The sequence below is a fragment of the Myotis myotis genome, unplaced genomic scaffold (genome assembly GCF_014108235.1).
Source record: "Myotis myotis isolate mMyoMyo1 unplaced genomic scaffold, mMyoMyo1.p scaffold_m19_p_26, whole genome shotgun sequence".
NCBI lineage: Eukaryota > Metazoa > Chordata > Mammalia > Chiroptera > Vespertilionidae > Myotis > Myotis myotis.
Window position 1 is genome coordinate 3,067,279 of NW_023416331.1, and position 6,000 is coordinate 3,073,278.

The window sequence follows — 6,000 nt, forward strand, 5'->3', positions numbered from 1 at the left end:
CAGCTTTCTCAAGGAAGCTGAACTCAGGTCTGCTGAGCTTCCAGTGTGCACACCATACTCTCACACAAAGGTCATCCATGGTATTCCAGCTGCAAATACAGAAGCTGGGAGAACTGTAGGTCATGGACTACCTTGTTGTGATGCAAAGGCCCATGTACCAATGTCTGGTCACATGGCCTCTCACAAGGATCAAGTTAAGGAAGCAGATGGGCCTTGCAAAGACAGTGATTCTGCTTTTCATTAAATATCATTCCCACCGGTTCTTTGTCACCAGCAGCTACTGTGTGTATGAACTAGGGGCTTTAAATGATGTTGAAATAAACTGCTTCCTAATGGTTTTTCAATGAAAAAATAAGCAAAGTTACCTTTATGTACAGGTCTGCTTTCACTTGGCCCAAGGGAATCCTCAGCTAAACTGAGCAGGTTATTTGATGAGGACTTTGTGCTGAGATTATGGCGTAGAACCAACAGATGCTTGTGAGCTGAACTGAAGCTCTCCTTTCACCTGAACCAGCTACAGAACTGCCTGCCTGGAGACAGATGACGTTCCTTGTGCCCAGTGGTGATTGGGTCTCTTCCCAGGAACTCTCCAATCCTGATGTACTTAAAGTGAGCAGTCATTGTACAGAAATATCTACTTAGCACTAGTCAGTAAAGCAAATAAAAAAACATTACATAGAAATTTTATAAAAGCAATCTACACTAATAAAAGAGAAACATGGCTACCCTTCCCATTGGCTAATCAGCGAGATATGCAAATTAACTGACAGCCAAGATGGCGACCGGCAGCCAGGCAGCTTAAACTAAACATGAGGTTTGCTTGCTTCAGTGACGGTGGACACCAACGTTCCCCGCCTGCCGCTGCAGGCCTCTGGGCGGGCAGTTTGAAACATAGTAACATATAGAAGCTAAAAAAACTCCGGAAACCTGCTTTCAGTGAGCCGGGATCTCAGAGCTGGAGTCAGAGCTGGAGTTATACATTGTTTCGATTACCTACTTTCAGCAGCGGAGGCCTAAGAGCTGGAGCCTCAGAGCTAAAGCTGGCCCAGAATTAAAAAAGAAAAAAAGAAAAAAAGAAAAAAAGGAGCGGTTGGGAGCTTCCGTCCCAGCCTGAAAACAGCCCTCAGCCCCTCACCCAGACTGGCCAGGCACCCCAGTGGGGACCCCCACCCTGAAGGGTGTGTGACCAGCTGCAAACAGCCCTCAGCCCCTCACCCAGGCTGGCCAGGCACCCCAGTGGGGACCCCAACCCTGATCCAGGACACCCTTCAGGGCAAACCAGCCAGCCCCCACCCATGCACCAGGCCTCTATTCTATATAGTAAAAGGGTAATATGCCTCCCGGCACCGGGATCAGCATGACAGGGGGCAGTGCCCAAACCCCCTGATCGCCCTGCAGCTCTGTGTGTGACAGGGGGTGGGGCCTCAACCTCCCTATCCGCCCTGCTCTGTTTGTGACGGGGGAAGGCACCCCAACCTCCTGATCAGCCCTGCTCTGTGTGTGACAGGGTGCAGCGCCCTAACCCACCCCACCCCACCCCCCCGCCCCTATGGGCCCTGCTCTGTGTGTGATGGGGTAGAGCCATAACCTCCCCATTGGCCCTGCCCTGAGTGTGAGAGTGGTGTGTCCCAACCCCCTGATCTGCCCTGCTCTGTGGGCGACAGGGGGCGGTGCCCCAACTCCCCTATCGGCCCTACTCTCTGAGTGACAGGGGGTAGCTCCTCAACCCCCTGGTGGGCCCTGCTCTGTGTGTGACAGGGGGTGGCGCCGCAACCTCCCCATTGACCCTGCCTTGAGTGTGACAGGATGGTGCCCCAACCCCCCAATCGGCCCTACCCTGAGCCTGATTGGGGGTGGCATCCCAACTTCTCAATCTGCCCTGCTCTGTGCATGACAGGGGCGGTGCCCCAACACCCCAATTGGCCCTGCTATGAGCCCGACCAGGGGCTGCACCTAGGGATTGGGCCTGCCCTCTGCCACCCGGGAGCAGGCCTAAGCCAGCAGGGCGTTATCTCCCAAGGGGTCCCAGACTGGGAGAGGGCACAGGCCAGGCTGAGGGACCCCCCCTTCCCCCCGAGTGCACAAATTTTTGTGCACCGGGCCTCTAGTTTAAAATAAATGACATATTTTAAATAAATGGCAACATATACACTTAGAGCATTTTACCAAAAAAAATTTAATTGTGACTTAACCAGAACTTTAAAAATAAAAATGATAACAATTAGAATGTTAATGTTTCAAGTATTGGCTATACTAGATAAAAATAACCCACATCTATGTAAAGTTTGGAAATTTTGAAAAATACTTCAAACAAAAGAATGGTCTTATAAAATTGTGTTTAAAATGGAAGTTGACTATAAATTACTATTAGTGAATATATCTAAAACTAGCCATTAAAAAAATCTATAGCCCTATGTGGGCAGGGACGATGTCTCACCTGAGAGATGGCAGAGCATGAGAGGTAAAGAGTGTGCGCTGAACAGAGGTGGAGGCAGGGAGTGCGCCCACGCCCAGGTGGCCTCTTCCCCGCCTGGCCCTGAGAGCCAGGCATTAGTTCGTACCTTAGTTCTCTTTCTCGCCTGTCCTCTCCATCTTCGGAAAAACACCTTTGCAGAAACCTAAGGACCCTCTTTAATGCAGAGCAGATGGAGCTGACGCACTCGCACGAGAGGAGACAGTTTTCTAGTAAGTGAAGGAGCATCTCTGGAATTCTGTTTTTGTGAAACTCTTCCTGGTGCAAAGGGGCTGGAAGTAAGAGAAGCAGTTCTCTACATTTCAGATCCAAGAGAAGGTCTAAAGGAGCTCAAAATAATACCAGAGCCCCTGGCAAGGGACGGGTATGTTACCCTTCATTACCCCGGGATCTGCTGAAGGAGAGCTTCGCGGCAGACACAGAGGCCACACTGAGGAAACTTGGAGTGGGGGTGAGATGGCATCTGTTTCATATTAATTTCTTACTCTCTTTCAGCTCACGGTGTTATTAATTTTGTAGCCTTTGAGTTGGAAATTTGATTATTGCTTTATGGTGTAGGAATATCATTAATTTTAGACTAAGCACTGCTTTAAATACTACCATGTATGTCATGTTTTTATTATAATTTTCTGCAGAAATAAAATGTTACTTTTCACTTGCCTTTGAACCAAGATTTATTTTTCAGAGGCTCTTACATTTCTAAGCAACAGGACCCTTAGGCTTTTTTGTTTGTTTGTTATTAATTTCTAATTTCTACTGTGTATACAGAGAATACAGTGTGCTATTTCTATGCTATTAAATTCATCCTGGCTTTCTTTGTGACATAATATATAGTCAGTTTTCATAAATATCTCATGAGCATTTGTAAAGAATATATTTTCTCTCTTATAGGTGTACAGAGTTGTGGCTCAGCGGTTGAGCAACAACTCAGGAACCAAGAGGTCTCCAGTTCAATTCCTGGTCAGGGCACTTGCTGGGGTTGCAGGCTTGATCCCCAGCAGGGAGCGTGCAGGAGGCAGGCTACGGTGTTTCTCTCTTATCTATGTTTCTATCTCACTATCCATCTCCCTTCTTCTTTCTCTAAAATGCAATAAAAAATAAATAAATAAAACTTAACAACTTTGTTATTAACACCCCCTCTCCCCCCAAAAAACCTTAAAAATATATGTATAAACTTTACATTACTGATTATGGTCTTTTAATTTCCTAATTTCTTATTATTGTGTCTATTGTTTTTGATAGTTCTAGGTGTGCAAAATCTTCTCTTTTTAAATTTGTCTTCAGGTTGCTGCTTTTCTATTTGATGCATAGATATCAATAAATGTTATGTGCTCTTTGTGAATTATGACTTTAAGCATCATAAAATGTCCATCTTAATTATGCTTAATATGTTCTGTTCTGAATGCTGTGACAATAACCCCTAATTTATTTGCCCAGTATATTATTATACATTATGTTATTTTACAAATCTACTTTATTGAGATACACATCACATAGAGGAAAAGATACCACATTTTAAGTGTACAGTTCAATATTATTTGACAAATATAAACATCTGTGTGAACACCTTCCTGATCAAGATTTAGAATTTCCGTCACCCTGGAACGTACCTCTGCCCCTTTGTACTCAACCTCCTCCTTCCTCCATTGCAAATAACCTATGATATGATTCATTTTACTGAAAATTAGTTTTGCTTGATTACAAATAATATGTACCTACCTGTCTGATTTAAAAAATATATTTTTAAATTGAGATATAATTGACATATAACATTATATTAGTTTCAGGCATACAACATAATGATTAGATATTTTAAATACTGTGAAATAATCACCACAATAAGTCTAGTTAACATCCATCTCCTCACATAGTTACGTTTTTCCTGTGATAAGCACTTTTAAGATCTACTTTCTTAGTAACTTTCTTTATAAACAAAACTATTTTTATTGATTTCAGAGAGGAACAAAGAGGGAGAGAGAGATAGAAACATTAAATGATGAGAAAGAATCATTGATTGGCTGCCTCCTGTATGTTCCCCACTGGGGATCAAGCCCACAATCCGGGCATGTGCCCTTGACCAGAATTGAACCTGGGACCCTTCAGTCTGCAGGCCGACGCTCTATCCACTGAGCCAAACAAGCTAGGGCGTTAGTAACTTTCAAATACACAGTCCAGTATTATTAACTGTAGTCACCATGCTGCACATCACATCTCCATGACTTATTTTATTCTAGCATGTGGTGTATATCCCTGACAGTTGCTTTTTTTCTTATTGTACTGCAAGTGCCTGGCATAATGCTGTCAAGTGCCCATGAGTCACTTCAAAGGCAGCTGTCTCAATAAAAACTAGCTACTCAACTGGAGGAGAAGCCAGGCCACCCCACCCGGAAGTTTCCTTTGTTTTAGAGATCTCTGGCTGATTTTGGCAACTGGCCACTTGAACACTTATTTTTCCTTTCTTGTGCTTTAATTTTTCCCCTCTTTGGTTTTATTGTATTTATTAAAACATTTTTATTTAGTTATTTTTTAAAATTACTCTACAATATTAGATAAGTTTCTGGTGGATAGCATAGTGATTTGACATTTACATACCCTATGATGTTTCCATGGCTTGCCTATTGTAAATAATGCCTCAATGAACATGGGTGCATATATATATATATATCTTTAGAGTTATTGTTCTTATTTTCTTTGGATAAATACCCACAACTGGAATTTCAAATTGGTAGCCCGCCAAGAATTGTCTCCGTTTGTTACTGTTTTGTGGGTCCCAGAAATGCAAGACTCTGTGGCTTCCAGAGCCAGGTGGTCAAAGGTCACTGGGTGGGAATTCAAAACCCAGGGCATCAGACATAAAAACTTGCAGCAGACGCCGGTTTAAGCTTCCTTAGGAGGCACTGGCATTCTGGAGCACAGCAGAGGGAGAGCACAGAGGTAGCCCTGCCCTCCAGGGTCTCTGGAAAGGGTAAGTCAGCCCTTGGATGTGTGTTTAATTAGTGTTAGGTCAGAGAGAGCCCAGGTTTGGATGCATGCAGATATGTGATGAGATAATGGACTTCCCCTGGAATTTCTCACAGATCAAGGTGCCAGCCACAGATACAGGCTTCTTCTCCCTTAATCCACATACCCCCGCCCATCCCCTGCAGCAGAGAATCCCTCAGCTCATGTCCCCGCCCCTCACCCAACCGCAGTATAAAAAAAGTGCCCCCCTCCCTGTTGGCGTGAATCCACGTGCCCTGTCCTTGGGGTACGTGGGTCTCCCGGGGACACAGAATAAACCTTTTCCTTTCCTTTCTTTTCTTATTCACTGGACTCTATTTCTTGCGCCGCCTCCTGAGCCACCTAACCTAACAATTAGAAGCCCGCCCCTCTGGCCACAGCTCTGGAGATTTGCTAACAGGCCTCTTTCACAGAAACACTAGGCGTATCAGTCTGTTGCTTCTCTGCTGTGCCGGGGTGTAGTAGGCTAGGACCTCCCCCCCCCAGCTCCTACAGTCCCACAGGACCGAGTGCAAGTGAAAGGATTT